We start from the raw sequence: 18801 nt of genomic DNA, 5'->3' as shown, positions 1-18801 counted from the left end.
TTATAGGTCAATTTCAGATTCCTTAACCCTACACCCAAACCCTTTTGTACGTCTAAAAGTTGTTCATATGTAAATAATGTACATTTTAGTGCTGTCAATATGTCAATATTGTACAGTTCATTGTGTATGAAAACGTAATTAAATTTGCGTGTGGTAGAACCACACTTTACGTAAATATTAGTGATGGGGAGTCAACTCCAGAAGAGTGACACTTAATGGCCCTATAGTGTCAGATTCGACTCGACTCTTGTTGTCGACTCTGTTGCTGTGTTTGAAACCACTCACTCATTTATAATAATATATATTCGACCAAGGCTTTTTCTCATGGCTTTTCCCTCTAAAATGAACAACTAGGAAACAATGTACTCATTTCAAAGTAATGCCATTTCTAAACTGGACTAATTTGGCCAGTCATTATTACACACTTAATATAGGCTATTTTCAACACAAAGCTGGCTTTGTGTCGAATATAGCCTTAAGTGTGTAATAATGATGGCAATCTTGTATTCTTATTGCTAACCCTGTTTTGAAATGAAGTAAATGGAGCAATTGGAGCTAATTCTATTGAATCATGATGTGGGAGTTGGGAATAAGAAGTCGACTTCGAAAAATCGAACACCCCTGTATATTCATATACACATGAATACTCATGAGATCACGTTGGACAGAGAGCCACAAGATTCAGAGAAAGGCCTTAGACAAAGACTTTGTTTACACACGTTTAAATACACCCTCATAATGTAATTTATAATGAGATTTAGACATCTTTACCTCATGTAAAGAAGAAACAGTTCAGATTTTTGAACTTTTGAACAGTTTGTAATGATCAAATTGATGCGATTAAGCTCATAACCGTAGCAATCTTAGTGTATGCTGATTTTTTATCGCAATAAACAGGCATGTGAAGTGTGTGCATGTGCTTGTGACTTACATGGGTGACCTTGCATTTGAAGTAAGCAGACTAAAACAGTGACCAGTAACACCTACTGTATGTGAGTTCATCATTTGTGCTGTGCATTGTGATTTATGGTGGTAAAAATAACACCAATTCTTGGCGAATAATCAGAATAATGAAATTTGCATATACTCTGATTATTGGAAATAATAATTACATTCTAAAGTGGTTTCTATAATGTTTTGACTTCAGAAGGAAACAGCAAAGTGACCAAAAGTACAATCATAACAGATCTTCCCACATAAAGCCCATGTTCGATGGCTTGAAAACCGCAAAAATCGCGATAATTTTCGTAAGGGTCCAGAACACTTTTTAATGGCAGAACAGACACAAGTTCTCTACATCTCCTGCTCTGTAACATGACACCAGCATAACAACCGTCTCTATTCAAATTAATGCATGGCTTGGATTAACTGTACAGCTATTAAGGCTCCGATAACATGAGTAAAATCAGATGCCCATTATTATAGGCTACACTTATTATTAATTCATAATCTATTTAGATTAATATTAAATACATTTTATTGAATTATTATTGCACACACTACCCACACTAAATGCAATAAAGTTGGCAGATTCTGCCTGCAAAAAAGAGAGTGAGAGAAAATACCTGTACATCCACACGACTAAAGTCTGCCACATTACAAGAATAGCTGTTTCCTGCAACACAATGGTCTCTACCGTGGTCCAAACAGCCACAGACAAAAAGTAAGCTCATTTTCACTCACTGTTTAGAGATGCTGCTTCTTTTGTTCATGCTTCTTATGTATAGGGTAGAGTGGGGGAAAACGTCACCCTACAACCGCCCGAACCCCCACACACTGTTTTTCCCAAAATAACCACTAGATAAAGTCTAGATACTGGTTGTTGCTATGGACTACGTTGGCAAGAGTATAGTGTAAGTATTCACCGTGAAGCTTACACTGGCGACGTACGTACCTAAGGGAAAATAAATTACACGTTAAGTGATATCGTTTTAACAGTGAAAAAAAAAGGTGTTTAAAGCTTGTTGTTTTGCAGAACATCACAGTTATGTTAAAATAGTAAGGCATTTACAGTAGTTAGGAGGATATAATTTTATAATTTATACTTCAAACCTGTTTTCACCCCAAGCACTTGGGATAATGCCTAATCATACTTACTGTTACCATGTTTTGAACATCACATCCTTTGTTTTTCCATCAAATGTAGTTTAACTAGGTGGTTGAATAAAAAATATTTGGACTTTATATTCAAAAATTAAGTAGGCTAATAAACAATTGTACTTGTTTCTTGTGATGTTATTATTATGTAATGCAGATTGATATATTTCATCATCATAGTAGCCAGTGCAACACAGCTAACCTGCTGGTTTTGTTCTGGGTATATGGCAAACAGAAACTTGACCAATCAGCTGTGAGCACAGTGTGACATCTCTGATGCAAGAAAATTATTATTACCCTTGTATGTCTTGCTCCAAATAAAAGCTTGTTTCAAAGTTAAAGAATTATAAAGATTGACAAAATATCCCTGCGTTTAATTATTTTAAAGTCCCCCTGTGGTGAAAATCAAGGTTTTAATATTGTTTATATGTATATGTGGTGTTTTTAATATGCTTTAAGACAAACCATGTGTAAATTCACAAGTCAACACCATTGCTGAGTACTTTCTCTTTAAAACTGCAGTGAACCAAAGACCGTCTCAAAAACATGGTTTGAAATCGCTGGTGTTTCTGACGTTACAAACTACCTTGTAACCAATCACGTCAGTGTGTGATCGTCAACGAGTGGATCTCTGGTGCGAGTGAGTAGAGGGCTAATTTGCATATTCATAGTACTGCGTATACTAAATGAGGCAAGGGTGTAGAGTTACATTCAAGCTATTTTAAGGCATGGATTCATTTTTTAGGGTATGTTTACACGACACCATTTTCAACTAATAACGGAAAACTTTTATGCGTTTTGGCCATTCATTTACACGACAAAGCCATTTTGGGGGTCTGAAAATGCAAGCTTTTGAAAATGGGTTTCAAAGTGCAACGTTTTGAAAATGATACCTTTAACCATCTCTGTGTAAATAACAAAAACATTTTTCACAAAAACAATTAGTGAAAACCGTGCCATCATGTGCATGCGTATTACATGCTCCAACTACTGGGCTTGCATGCATAATACAGCGTTATTTCGTATATTTGTAGATCAATGTGAACGGTGATCACTTTGACAACGTTGTCATCTGTTTTTAGTTGTCATTGGATTACTGCTTTTGTTTTGTTTTAGTAAAGATAACTATATTGTTTGAACTACTTATTTTTCTTCGCCATCCCTTGAGGAACTGCCGTGACAATGTATTTAACAAATAATATTATTAACTGTTAAAGGTGGGGTAAGCGGTATTTGAAAAACGCTGTTTGGAAGTTAGTCGGACCGAACGCTGCTTTGATTCCGCTCCACACGTGAGTAACACTGGATTTGAGCGTTATTGTTTGTCTAGAGCTACAGTCTATGGTCTGGAGCTGCTGTGCTGTTGGCAACTAACAATGAACTCTTGTTTGTAAATACTGTGTTCTGTGTGTTCTTTTTTGTGTGCTTCCTTGTCATTCGTTCAACATCTGCGCTTTATTTTTCGTGAAGCATCATTTTGTTGTGCTTCTGCTATAATAAACAGACATCCACTCTTGGATTGCATGCGCAACAGAGGGGTTTAGAGTTTAGCGTTATTGTTAGTGCACTCGACTTGCATGTCGGGGGATCGGGGTTCATGTTGGTTCAAGTGGTTAGGATTGGAGAGTGAGTTTTGGAGGCGGAGCAATAAAGAGAGGGGTGTGTTTGTCTGGGTTGATTTCAAATATCAACAATGTCCAACAGCATTTTTGAAATACTGCTCACCCCCCTTTTGAGCATAGATCTAAACTTAAATGCAATTCATGAATTCTTTGAAATACAGAACCAAGGTTAGTCTTTTTTTAAAGATGATAATCAGCAGATTACTGCAGAAGTGACAGCGTAAAAAGTTATAGACGTTTCCGTTTAGTGTTAAGCAGATGTACTGAATTTAAATGTTTTTTTAATAAAAAATATAGATTTTACAAAATCATTTGGACTGGTTTCACTGGATAAATAGGATTATACATAATATATAATTAATGTGATACGGAATATGAAGAGTCAGTGTAAAAAGTCTCTATAAACCTATGATCTAGGTCAGTCATAAAAATAAAATAAATGTAATATAATACAAAAATAAAATATATCATATATCTTTATTTTTTTACTATCTGTGCACTGTTGTTGTCTCTGTGCTCTGGAAATCTTCTTCTGTCACCAAAACAAATTCCTTGGGTGTGCAAACATACTTGGCAATAAATCTCTTTCTAATTCTGACTCTGAAATACGGATAATCTCTTCATTTTCTGCAGAGAAATGAATCATGTTTCACATGATTGGCTGCTCACACATTCATATCTACAAGCACTGCAGTGTTAATCATAAACCCAGAGTTGAAAGAGACAGTTACTATATATAAAGTGGCAAGCCCTGTGAAACCCCTGAATCCGATCTAATTTAAGTTAGATTTGTTTCATTTTGTCAACTTGAAATCCTGAGTTTGGAGTCATGAATTTGTTGCACAACACAGATACCGTTCCTCAAATAGCACATGGAGTCTCTCACTTCTCTTTCTCCACTGAGGTTTCTTTAGGTGAGATTGTCAGTATTTTTTTTTACTTTGTCAGTACTTTTTTTTGTATTTTTTGTTTGTATTTGAAAACTGAAGATCAAGTAAAGACTGCCTGCTTTTGAGTTACCTCAGCCTCCTAGTTTGCTTTTGCTTCTGCACATGGGTCTTCTACAAACTGTCTTCTCCAGTAGACCAGAGGTAGAGAAATAGCTTTCTCTGACGGGGAGACCCGGGTTCTAGACCCACCTTCGACACTTTGTCAGTCGATCGTGACAGTTTGATGGATACTTTTTGACAATCAGGGCAACTTTTACAGTACTGGGCAACATCCGCTTCCAAGCCGGGCCAGTAAAAGTGTCTTTTGATACGTGCAGTGGTTTTCCTTTTTCCTAGGTGGCCAGCCCAGGGAATGGAATGGCTCAGGTGAAGGACAACCTCTCGAGTATCCTGCGGAACCACCAGCTGTTTTACCAGTCCGATCTGGCGATAGAGTATGCCCTGTTCAAATACAAAATGCTCACCCTTGTCATTAGTGGGGCCCTCCCCTGTGGTCTCCTGGTTTGCTTTCTGTAGGCAAACAGCAAGACTACCATCTTTTTGCTGTAATGCAATTATGTTAGTAGGCAGCTGGACATGTGAGGTTAGATTGCATGTGTTCTCTACGGGCAATTGGGAGGCATTATACTCAAGCTTTGCTCGTCTCTTTTGACGTCTGGATTTCCTTGATTTTGGGATGCCCATCACTAAATCTACATCATAAAAGGGCAATGTCGAAAGAGTCTGTATCGCTTCTTCCGGCTGCTTTGCCATGGCCCTTGTTATCACTATGTTGCAATGCTGCGAGGGCTTGACCAGATCTAGGAGTACTGGTAAATCACGATCAAGAACTACAGGATACGGAAGATTATCTGCCACCCCTACTTCTAACAGGTAGATTTGACCTTCAACCCCAATATATAGGTCTGCAGTGGGCACCATTCTTTCCTCCCCATGTACGCAGCAAATGGGTAATTTATTATAGGCCCTAATTAACGATGGAACCACAGGGTCTGGTCACTCCCAGTATCCACTAGGGCCTTCAGTTCTTTACCGTTTACGGTCACCGTCTTGATCTGTAACAGTATATTTGGTTTATTTATCTTTGCTACGCTGCCTCTGGGGACATAACATAAGTTAGTTAGTTTGGCTGCATTTTGTGGGCAGGCTGGCCTTGTGTGGCCCTCTTGTCCGCACTGGAAACAAATGACTGGTCCTCTTAACATGTTATGTCGTCTAACTTCTGGAAAATCTCCCTTGGGAGACTTACCCGCCCCAGGCACCGGTTTCTGATGGAACGGGGCCCGTCGGGAGTCACTACCAGTTGTCCCACTCCACGGTTGATTCTTTCTTCTTGCAGCCACAAAGACATCAGCCAATGACGCAGCATCCGCTGCGGTCCTAGGATCCCGTTCCCGGACCCAGACCTGGAGTTCAGGAGAAAGCATACGAAGATACTGTTCTAGAATGATCATTTCACCCACCTCTTCGATGGTTTTCTCCCGGGGTCTAATCCACTTGCCATAGAGTTCCTTTAGCCTCATGTACAGTTCTTTTGGACTCTCGGATGGATAGACATCTAAGGAATGAAACCTCTGTCTATAGGTCTCTGCGCTGATATCGTATTTAATGAGGATGGCTGCCTTGACCTTCTCATACTCTATACAATCATCCAAATCCATATTAACATATGCAGCCCTTGCTTTGCCAGTCAATAAAGGAATCAAATGGAACGTCCAATCGGCCTTGGGCCAGCGGAAAGCTGTGGCAATTCGCTCAAAAGTTATTAAAAAATGCTCTATATCATCAGAGTCAGCTAATTTTTCTAGTCGAGGTTCACGAGGCCCCATTCGTCCAGAATAATCAACAGTAGGGTCAGCATCCCTTATGTGGGAGGTAAACTGGTGAGGAGAACGTCGGGTCCCAGGATCTCCATCTCCACCCTGGCCGTCAAGATAATCTAACTCAGTTGGGCGTGGCTCAGGAGTAAAGGAGGTACGAGCCTGAACCTCAGTCTGTAATAAGCTGAATTGATGTTGGAGAGCTCTGAATCGTCGCTCCTGTTCTCCATACTCCTGCTTCCTTGCTGCCTCACGGGCATCCATTTTCGCCATATGGGCTCGAAACAGGCCAGTCAAATGACCCAATGATGGTTCTCTACTTGCCGCCTTCTTCTCCCCATCAAACACCTCTTCGTCTACAGTCCTCTCCTCCTCTCTTTCTTCTCACTCAGTTGGAGCAAGCTTAGACACTCCTTTCTCTGGCGGTCGACTCATAACTCAAAAAAAAAAAAATGTATAACACGTATAAAAGTATAATTAAACAAAAGGAGTAGGGGAAAAACCTGTGTCCTCTTCTGGCTTATCCCACCGCTGCCACCATATGTCAGATAACGCCATGTAGTAAGGCACGAGGACACAGGATTTCCAACCAAAAAAAGGGGTTTTATTTTACCCAAAAATAAGAAAAGGTCCCAATTAAGGGATACAAAATTAATCAACTTGTTCTAACAAATCATCTAGCTAGACTCAAATAAACTAAAGTGAACAAACAAATTTTAACGCAATATAACGAAACTAAGGAGAACTGAACAGAACGAAATTACCCCCTAAATGAGACAACAAACAGGTATTTATCACAGACGGTGAGCTTACTTAAACAAGACAGGGGAAAGCATACAATCAACAAATTTATCCATCAACAATTTACCATCAACAAGTTAACCAATCAAGGTAGATAGAATAATAAACAAACAATATAAGAATACAAAACAACAACTGTTGATAATAGAAATAAATTGGAACCAATCAAAAATATAATGTCATTTTCTTCACACACCCCCCCATTACATAGCATCTAGTTGGTATCGCCAAGCGGCACGCTCAGGCCATAAATATTTACTGCCGCCCGCGCTCCAGCCTTTTGTCAGTCAAGACCGCGATGACGGAAAGACGCACATCTGCAGCCAACGCCATTCATCCAACCTCCATGCCACGGTAACTTAAACTCAAATAGAAACAAGGATAAGGAAACAGACATAGTACAACGCAAGCCAGTAAGTGGGCACTCCAAACCAACGAACGAAGTACTAACAAGTATAAATAAAGTTTTGCACATTTATTAACCAAAATCCGTGTAGTGATTTTTTTATACATGAACCTTAAATCCTATACTATACTCAAACAACAATGAATGATAAAGAGGAAGAAAATAACTATCAGTATATGAATGAATGTATGTATCGTGAATGAATGCGTGTCTGTTACCCTTATCAATGTGTGGCCACGGGTTCGGCCATCACAGAGACCATGATCTAACTTTGACAACAAAGACGAATCATCCAATGAGAATGAGATTAATAGTTGCATCACCAGTGAGTGTTAAGCTATCATTGCTTTACCGCTTCAGTGACCGATTATATCACACTCGTATGACAGCTTCTGTGTGAGTGATGTTATTTCCTCCTCTAATAAGTGCTGTGTCTGAGATCAACATTTTTATTGTACAGAGTCATGAGAGAGAGATAGAGAATGAAATAAAGACAGACAGATGATGTTGTATTCATTTCATTTGAAGGTTCTCAACCTCAATCTCTCTCTCTCTCTCTCTCTCTCTCTCTCTCTCTCTCTCTCTCTCTCTCTCTCTCTCTCTCTCTCTCTCTCTCTCTCTCTCTCTCTCTCTCTCTCTCAAAATGCAGTCAGACTTCATTCTGTTAGGTTAGATACATCTTTCAACCCCTGCGCCGTCAGGACACACACTCTGCAGGAGGGACTGAAATATTCAAAACACCTCTGCCATAAAACATCGGACAAACACACACACACTCACTCATAACCTTCGATTAAATCCCTGTGAGGATCAATAGTTCTGGGGTTCTGTCACCAAGCAACAGAAGCTTCAGAAAACAGCTGCTTACACACACACACACACACACACACACACACACACACACACACACACACACACACACACACACACACACACAAGGGTTTAAATCCCCATGAGCATCAGAGACAGACGACAAACAAGAAAGCTGTTTGATTCAGAAATACATCAAATGTTACATTTCTATAGCCTGCTAACTGTCAGAATTGTTGTTAAATGCACTAAACTAAAATTTGTTATACAAAATACGTATTTTACAAAATAATTTGCGATCTATTGACCTTTGACATTGACCTCTATAATGCAAAAAAGTGTATAGAGATCAAATAAAAAAAATAAACGTATACATAGCTATATGAAACGGACATAAATCCATTGTTTATAATTGTATGTATCCATTATTAGCTTGATGCCAATACATGTTCTCAGTAAACTAAACTGTAATGTATGTATGTATGTAATATGTTTCCTTATTATACGGCTCTGTGGAATTGATTCTGATTGGTGTTATTCAATCTGATAACAACCGCTGAAAACAGAAACACAGGCTCATCCGGGTCATTGAAGTCAGCAGCGCTATACGCTTGTTAGGAATGTTTTTTTTCTTCGTGGAAGTTTTGCATTTGGTGAGCTAATAAAATATTAAAACTCAGTCAAATCAATATTTTGTGTAGAGTTATTTAATTATGCCATCCAGTATCGTGGACTCGCTCTCTCTTGTTTCATACAAGGGCAGCTGCTGCCATTTTGTGACTATTGTTTTGTACACTGTTGGATTATAAAATACAAACAGGTACGATTTTAAAACAATCTGAAATCAATATCTATTATCTGCATAATTATGTATGTGGCGAAATGCTGTGTAATAATAAGTGGTATAACTGTATACCGTATCTCTTAAATGTCCATCATAATGTAGTTTGAACTTGCCGCGCTAGCAACTTCTCTATCCGCGGAAGCTTTGCGCTTAAAGACCCAATTAAATATTTCAACTTAGATCAATATTTCGTGTCTAATTATTTACTTATGTGGCAAGTAGCCGTGTAATAAGGGGACGAGGACCCCGACGTGAAGCGGAGGGGTTTGCATCAGCCTGAAGGGGTTCACTTACTTAATCAAAAATGTTCATTAACTGAAACATTGAGTGATAATATTTCAAAGTGATTCTGTCATTTTAACCAATAAATATGGTTTAACTGCTTTAGAAACATTCCAGTAAACACTGCTAATTGGGATTACCGTAGATGTGTAAAGGGCAGACAATCACATTTTAAAGGATTCGTGTGAAAACAAATAAGAGACTCTTAGTGCCTTCCAGGGAATTATTCATGGGATATACATATAATTAATCGGGAGAGCAGACCACAAATGCCCAGCATGTTTTGTTTCATACAGCAGAATACAAAGGAAAATAAATAAATAATCAGGAAAAGTATACAGCAACTGAAAATAGATCTTGCCAGATAGATTCTTCTTACACTAAAATACTAAGTGTTATGTTATTCTCCTGATGTACTGTATGAATAACATTTTACAGCTAATTTAATCACACTGACGGATAAGGATTATTAGAATCACAACCGTATGATTTGAAATGATTTGTTTCAGTCTTTTTGAGTGGTCAAGATCAAAAACACTCGTTAGGAATAAGGTGGATTGGTTTACAGTTAGTCAGCCGGTCTGTGAGCGATTATAGAAATTTGCAACACAGAACAGAAGTCAAATGGACATTTTTTGAGGGGTTCATTGGGCAGACTTTAGCAGTTCAGTTAGAGGCGATCCAACTCACACACGTGCTAAACACACGTCTACTGACTGTTCTAAGAGTCTCTTTTGTATGGAGACTATTTCTCTTTTCTTCTGTTGGCATATCCTTCTTTCCCTCACCTTGTCACTCCATCTGTTCACTCGCTTTCTCAGCACTGCGGCTCTTCTGCTTAAACTATTATTCTCTTCTCTCTCTATGAGGGCTGTAATTGTAAGTGTCCACCCACATCTCTGCAGTCTACACACGCACATATTCACCATACAATGAGATCCTATATAAAACACGCTTCATGTAGCTTAATGGAGGCTTTAGTGTGTGTGTGTGTGTGTGTGTGTGTGTGTGTGTGTGTGTGTGTGTGTGTGTGTGTGTGTGTGTGTGTGTGTGGCGCCGTGTATCATTACCCAAGATTGGTTGCACTACTGTCTACAAGAAAGCAGATTTTCCATGTATTTTCTGGGGTTTCTGTCAAACAGAGTACTGAGGCTAAATTAGCAGTCACAGCTCAAATACATTTGGTTTGCTTGGAAAGTGAAATGGCTTGTTGTTTGAAATATTTTAGATGCTCCTCTTATTAAACTACACTGAAAAAAGGGTTATTAAAATGATAACGTCTAAATTAGCTGGTTTTATTCAAGTCAAAAATATTATTTATTATTGCGTAAATATTATTTAATAAATATTTAAGTAACCTGAATACATTTATTTATACAAACAAACAAAATATATTTGTATGGGTTTTATCAAGTAAGAAATAGCTCTTTATGGTAACAATAGCAGGTTACAACTTTACAGTGATTGTTTTGTGAATTGTTTAATGTGTACATTTGTGCATTTTGTTTATGTGGAATTCTCTAACACATCCTGTTATTTTTACAGAACAAAAAAACTGCCAGCTGTGGTTGCCAGAATGTTTCTGTAAAAAAATGTAATTTCTACAATTTAAAACTGTAATTTACAAAAAAAAATAAAAGCAGTAAATCGAACAACGCTTTTATGCTGCATTTGCAAGGCCACACTGCTAGTAAAATCTGTTTTGTACTTTTTACATCCACCATTATAAAGAATAAAGAGAAAGACACATGATGATGTTCATCACAAGTACACTGTAAAACAATATGGTGATTCTAACGGTAAAAGATGAGGGAGGGGGGGGGGGGGGGGGGGGGGACTGTTAATTGCTTAACAACAGAAAGTTTCCATAGAGTGAATAACTGTAATAGAACTAACCGTACATTTCATGTAATTGTACAGTTTAATTTTTGGTAGTGAAAAATAACAAGTCATTGTATAATTAAGTCAAAAACTGTAAATTGACATTCCCAGAATTCCCTGCATGACACTTCACATTTGATGTATTTCCATTGAAATAACTGTTTCTTAGTTTTCTCTAATCATATACATAAGGGTTTTATGTTACATCTAATGTTGTTAAATCAATGTTTATTGCGCTTTTTTAATGTCAATCTATTACAAAGGTAAACAACAGATGATAGTATTCAATATGTTGGTAAATTAACATTATATGAGTTAATGAAATACAAATTTTTACTGTAAATTTAACAGCATTTTTTTTCTTACAGTGTAGCTTTCTACAAGCTGAGGTAAATGTAACATATAGAATGTGCGCATAGTGTTATGAAGACAAATCCGAAACACTTTCATGTTACAGTTTTTTACAATCACTTTGCTACTATTTTAAGAACCTTGATGTCATTTTTCAAAACTCTAGACACAAAACTCAAAACGGTTATCACTTGTAACACAGGCTGTCTAATGTTCGAAACATTGCATTGTGCATTCACATCTTTAAAGAAATCTTGCACTTGCCCAATCAATGGTTCAAAAAACTAATTTACTGTGAAATACCATTGCAACATAACTATAGATCACCCACACACACGCAACCGATAGTTTCACTGTGTCATTATTCGTACAATCATTAAATATTGTATAACAAAATAGATTATACAGGTTTCATTATGGTACTACATGTACAGTAAATACATCTCTGTAAAATATTATATATTACAGACACAGTGGAATCATTGAACAAATTTTGTAATATATTGATGCAAAACACTACAGTACAATCACAACATAGGTTTATTTGAATTAAAGCAAAAATAATTAGCTATGAAATAGTAAAGAAAAGACAGTGCTGTAAAACATAAAATGCAGTGTTCCTCAACTTGCTTGCTTGCACTGTAAGAAACAACATGTCTTCATTGTCCAAGATATGCTGGCGAATTTCTGTTAGGCAAATATCATTTCTGGCCCGAACCAAATCGACACAGCCTGCTCTTGTTGGTCAGTTAGAATTGTGCCTCTGCCTCCACTATTTGGCCTGGTCACAATTCTACAGGGAACATTAGAGTAAGAAGACACTTGGCCACATCACCTATTCTGTGAGACACATTGGTATGCAATCATTTGACAATTGAGAGTAGCATAATGTTTAGTGCATGCTGATAACTTACCGGTTCTCATTGCGGAAAGTTCTGATTATTGAGGTTGACCTTCTGAGGTTTGGTTGTATCATTGTAGCTGCCAGTCATTGTCATGCCATGATTTATGACATGGTCTACAACTATTGCCCGAAATTAATTGGACACTCTATGCTGTCTTTGTCCGTGGCCTTGTCCTCTACCACGTTCCCCCACACCTCTCAAACGAGGCCCACGACCACCTCTCAGAAGGAGTGCCTGTCCCCTGCCATTCCATTGACCAACACGTCTTCCTCGTCTTCCTCCCACCTTGGCTTGACCTCCATTATGACCTGGATCACCTGCTGGCTCCATGTTACGCATCACTATGCTCTTGCAATTGGATCCCAATCAACTCTTTACAGTATATACTCAGTCCACAATGTGCACTCAATCATCAGTCACGAGTTGGCAGAATTGGACAAGCGATTACAAGGGCCTGCATCTATACAGTGCAGTCCTGTCAATACTGTCACTAGTCTGAAAAGGTGGTACAGTATTTGGGACCATAGACACAGTGTCTGATGAAGCATTATGATAAAATGTTAGGCTACATCCATGCATATTGTAATATAATTGCTTCATGCTCCACGCTAATTGGCGACAAAGAATCTTGTTATCTTGAAACTTTCATGATTTACTGAAAACATGGAAGATTAAAACATGGAACAGATTGTTTGTCTGTTTCCATACAACTACGCATTAAGAGTAATGCAACAGTTACTTATCATTTTGAGCAGTTGTATCATTTGATAGTTAGATCATTGTAAGGAAATGAATAGACACTCATTTGAAATGTAATGTGTGAATTGCCTTTTGAAATAGTAGTACTTTGATGTTAAGTTGTGTCATATTGAACAGGTGACTTTTGTTGAATGAACAAATTATCTAATTTTTATGTGTATTGTATCCAAGCAATTGAGAAAAGGGTTAGAGTTTTGAAAAATGTGCATTTTGATCATTGGTTGTGAGTTTTGTGTCTAGAGTTGTGGAAAATGACATCAAGGTTCTGAAAATAGTAACAAAGTGATTGTAAAAAACTGTAACACGTATGGCATTAAAATGATACAAAAAACATTAATTTAACAACTTAATATGTAAGATAAAACCCTAATGGACATAACTGATTAATAAAATAAATAAATAAATAAATAAAAAAACAAGTGTGAAGTGTCACACTGTAAATGTCAGTTTATGGCTTTTCACTGTCAATGTTATGATGATTTGTTCTTTTTTACTCCCAAAAATGTTATATTTAACAGCATTTTACTGTAATTACATGAAATGGGTTAGATCTATTACAGTCAGTAAGGAAACTTAATGTTAGCCAATTAACCGTTTCTTATTGTATAATTTTTGCAGTCTTGTACAGTAAAAATTATAATATTTTTTTTACAGTGTAACAGAATATAATTTGTGTTTCAACGTGGACAGGTTGATCACAATAGATTTAGATTGTGTTGCCATGGTTTCAGTTGGCCACCTTGCTAAGTCAGCATGAGCAGAAGTGTGTGTGTGTGTGTGTGTGTGTGTGTGTGTGTGTGTGTGTGTGTGTGTGTGTGTGTGTGTGTGTGTGTGTGTGTGTGTGTGTGTGTGTGTGTGTGTGTGTGTGTGTGTGTGTGTGTGTGTGTGTGTGTGTGTGTGTGTGTGTGAGAGAGAGAGAGAGAGAGAGAGAGAGCGTGTATGCGTGCGTGTGTGTGTTCTTCTGTCAATACAGGAAAGGACAATGAGTGATAAATGTGTGTGTTGTATAATGGATAGACTGTGGTTTGGAGCTTGTGTGACTGTTTCTTTTTTAGGATGTGATAACTTGAGGTTTTCTGTTTTGAAAGAGGTCGATTGCTTGACAGTCTGAAGCTCATTATAATGGGTTTTTTTGTTGTTGTTGTATTACGTTAAATTAGTTTATCAGCTGGAACATTTGGTATGTCTTTCATTCTGTCACTAATGGTCAAAGTTATTCACGTACAGCAGAGCTTTTTAAGCACACACACACACACACACACACACACACACACACACACACACACACACACACACACACACACACACACACACACACACACAAACACACAAACACACACAAACACACATGCAGCCAAACAAACAACATATTGTTCTGCTCTTTTTTATTTAACATGAATGGAAACACATATTTTATACTAGTTAACTTGTACCAGATATTCTATGCAAGCTGCTGTTAGACGTGTAAGACCAGAAATAGCTTTGTACTGACAAGCGTGAAGCAGAAAACATTGCAATGTGAAACATGCTCTTGTGTTTAGGACTTACAGTTTTTTCCAACTGCTTACTCACAAAATCTTTTCATGTCACACGATTTTTGAAACCTCTCACTCAAAGTGCAAAACTGCACACCAAATCTCCAAAACCATAAGCTATTTCTCAGCCTTTGACTCAGTTTTCAATTGCATAAAACACTTTTTTCAAAACTCTACACACAATTCTCTACCTAAAACACAAAAATCTAACAGGAAGTGACTTGCTTTCCTTTTCTAAACACAACCAATCAAAATGCTACACTTATTCACCAGGGGCACGTTCAAGTTCAAAACGGTGCGCAACGTTTTGCTACGGTTTCCGGGTTGAACGTCATGTTTCCTGGAAACGGCGTGCACCGGTGTGCAACGGGGTTTGAGATACGTTTTCTCTTGTTTGGTGGGTGCGTCAGAACTGCAGTCCAATCAGCAGCAACATGTATATAAAGCACGCGGTATTACAGTTTTTACCAACTGCTTACACACGTTTTCAAACCTAAGTCTCCTTTTTTCAAAACTCTACACACAATTCTCAAAACTGCACACACAAAATGCAAAATGCCTCACATCTCCTTCAAAATGCAACACTGCATTCAAAATGCCATAAACACATGTCAGAATGAAGCATTTGCATCAAATGGCAAAAACTTCTTTCATAATAATACATTTTTGGATATACCATGTAAACACTGCTGTTCTAAATCTAAAGCTCTTTGGTCTTTCATAGGCTTAGGCTTATACAGTATCTACATTTCAATACAATGTTCTACAGTGAAAGTAATCTGCTGAGAGGGGTAACAAGTACACCGGAAACGCCAATGCAATGTAGAAACGGAAAATATTTATTAGGCCAAACATTACTGTTGTATACATTATTATACAACAAAACTATAAACATGTAAACCAAAAGTATATTCTTTACAGTAGAATACAGTAAATTGTGTGTGGGGTCCCGGTCCAGGAATTGGCAGGGAGGGGAGAGGGGGTGCAGTCCCCAGTGCTAAGCTTCATCTCTTCTCCGAGCTGGGTCTGGCCACAATACTTCATCCACATCACAAGATACGTTTTCTCTTGCCAAACATCTAGGGAAGTGTCACGGGGTAACTTTTCCTGGGGCGGAACCATCGTGGCGGAACCATAGTGGCAGAGATTGGTTCCGCCCGGATCAAACACCACCACTTCCGGTTCCCTTCCCGGCCCCAAAATCAGGGTTAATCGGCGGCAGGTGCACCAATGAACAGCGCGATCCCCGGATTGGATGAAGGGGAAGCAGGAGGAGTATAAGGAGGGCTTCCAAAAATCAGTTGGTACGGCAAGTTGTTACGGCGGGTTGTTGCGGCGGGCGCGCACCGGGTTTAGGCCAAGCGTGGTGGTAACTGCTTCCAGCCGTCGCGGCGAGAGGATCTGGGCATCTGGGCAAAACACGAAGGGCAACGCCTGGTGAATATTGTGGACTGAGCGATCAAGGATCCGGAGAACTGCGAAGAGAAAGGAAGAGACGGGGTTGAGTATAATACAGACCGCGTTTTGCATTGTGATTCAAGTGTGTGTTCGCCTTTGAGAAGTTACCTGCAGGACAGCTTCCCGGAAGTGCTGATCGACGAATCCCTTTGGGAGAGAGAGCACAGCGGCCAGGACGCGAGCGGAGCACTGCAAGAGGGAACAAGACGAGCACACGGGTTGATCGATGCGTGAGTACCTTGAGAACGCGAGTGGCCCCACTGCGGAGAGTGAGCGTGGGAGAGCCAGCGACAGTGGACAGGAAAGACGCCGGGGTGGTGCGGCAGCGACGTTCTCCCTTGCTGGTCCTTCGCTATAACAGCGCTTCAGCGATTCCCCCCCGAGATAAAACGACGTGGAAAAAGTGGTCTCTGGACCTTAAGTGCACCTGGACTGTGTGTGGAGTGCCGTGGGTGAGTCAGTGTCTTGACTGTGAAAGTGTACACTTGAAGTTTGCCGTGTTGTGTGCGTGTTCTCACAAAGACCACTTTCCAGACCGACCCCCTCTCTGGGGAGGATAAGGATCCCGAAGCTGGCGGAGCGGCTGGCCCATATATATAAGCCGTGTTCAAGCCCCGAGCCATCGCTACCCCCCGAGCTTGAGAGCAAGAGAGAAACGGATGCATCGCGCCTACAAAGACAATGAGTGAGACCCACTGAGCGAAGTTATACTTACCTGTATACCAAACGAAAGTCCCAGTGTTGACCCAGATCCAGTGAATGTTGTGGAGGTGTTTACCTGCATACCGCCGGACCGCTGACCCATCCCTCAAGGAAGCCGCCGAACCACGCCCGAGGACAAGAGGTAATCTTGTCACCCCTGACCCCAGTACTTCTTTGCTATATCTCTGTGCCCAGGAGAAGGAGTGAGCCGTGGCGTGGACGCCCGGAAGGCTCGACCTAGGAAAGAGAGGCGAGTAAGCACACAGAAGGACATCGGAGCCAGACATTGAGTCAAAGAACGAGACGACTTATCTGAGGTTCTCCTGTGACGGAGACAGCGGGCTCCGAGGCGGCGTCCTCACCCTCCAGTCCCCCTGGATTTTAGCCCCTTCACTTCCCCCTCCCCAATTTTAAGTAAATTAATAAAGAGTTGTATTTTAAACTTCCACTCCAGTGTCCTCGTCGTGTCTGGTCGTCTGGGGTGTCCCTGGGAACCTCCCCGAGGTGGAAACTAAGGGAGGAGCGGTGCTCACGCGGTCCGCTCCGACCTGTGACAGAAGTATCTCCTAGCATGGTGTATCCAACCTTGGACAGAGGCAACTTCTATGTCCCCACATGCGTCCTCCATTGCCTGGAGAAGCGGCATGCGGGCATAGGGTTGGCGATCATACACTTTCCAGCGCCAGGCTGAGAAGAATTCCTCTATGGGATTTAGAAAAGGTGAATATGGGGGTAGGTACAACACTACAAATTGTGGATGGGTGGCAAACCAGTTTTGGACCAGAACAGCCCGGTGAAAACTAACATTGTCCCATATAACCACAAATCTAGCAGGCGCCTGATCTGGATCAGGGACAAGCATTGTGTGAATTTCATCCAGAAAAGTGAGGATATGGCCGGTGTTGTATGGACCCAGTGTGGCATTGTGATGGAGGACCCCATTTTGAGTGATGGCAGCACACATGGTTATATTACCCCCACGCTGTCCAGGGACATTGGTTATTGCCCTCTGTCCTATTACATTTCGTCCACGGCGCCTGGTTTTGGTGAGGTTGAAGCCAACCTCATCCACATAAATAAATTCGTGGCGAATTACATGGGCATCCATCTCCAATACTCTCTGTAACAGACAAAATTATACAGATGAGTAAATATGGTATGTCTGAAGTACTGGAAGTAGTGTTGCATACATACCTCTACAAAGTCATGTCGCAGATTCTTGACTCTGTCAGAGTTTCTCTCAAATGGCACATTGTAAAGTTGTTTCATCGTCACTTGGTGCCGTTGGAGGATGCGTTGTATGGTCGACAGGCTTACAGCATTGATGATGTTGAATATGGTGTCATTATTCAAGATATGCTCCCTTATCGCTCGAATCCTAATTGCATTGTTGGCCAAAACCATATTTATTATTGCAGTCTCTTGTACATCTGTAAACAAGCGTCCTCGTCCTCCATGATGTCTTTGCCTTTCCACTCTGTACAAAATTCAAACACAGTATGTGTTCAGCATAGGAACTGTAAACCATTTACAAAAACAAAGTAGTACAGCATGATAACCAACCTCATTCATTCAATG

General features: G+C 39.8%; 1 protein-coding gene across 3 annotated transcripts in view; it reads left to right on the top strand.

Moving 5' to 3' along the window:
* LOC307012115 (RAS guanyl-releasing protein 2) overlaps positions 1-18801 on the top strand; it is a 57807-nt gene that overhangs the window by 5969 nt on the left and 33037 nt on the right. The gene's annotated exons all lie outside the window — the stretch shown is intronic.

This window comes from Phoxinus phoxinus, assembly GCF_949152265.1.
Source record: "Phoxinus phoxinus genome assembly, chromosome: 2".
NCBI lineage: Eukaryota > Metazoa > Chordata > Actinopteri > Cypriniformes > Leuciscidae > Phoxinus > Phoxinus phoxinus.
This window is presented reverse-complemented; position numbering and strand designations above follow the sequence as displayed.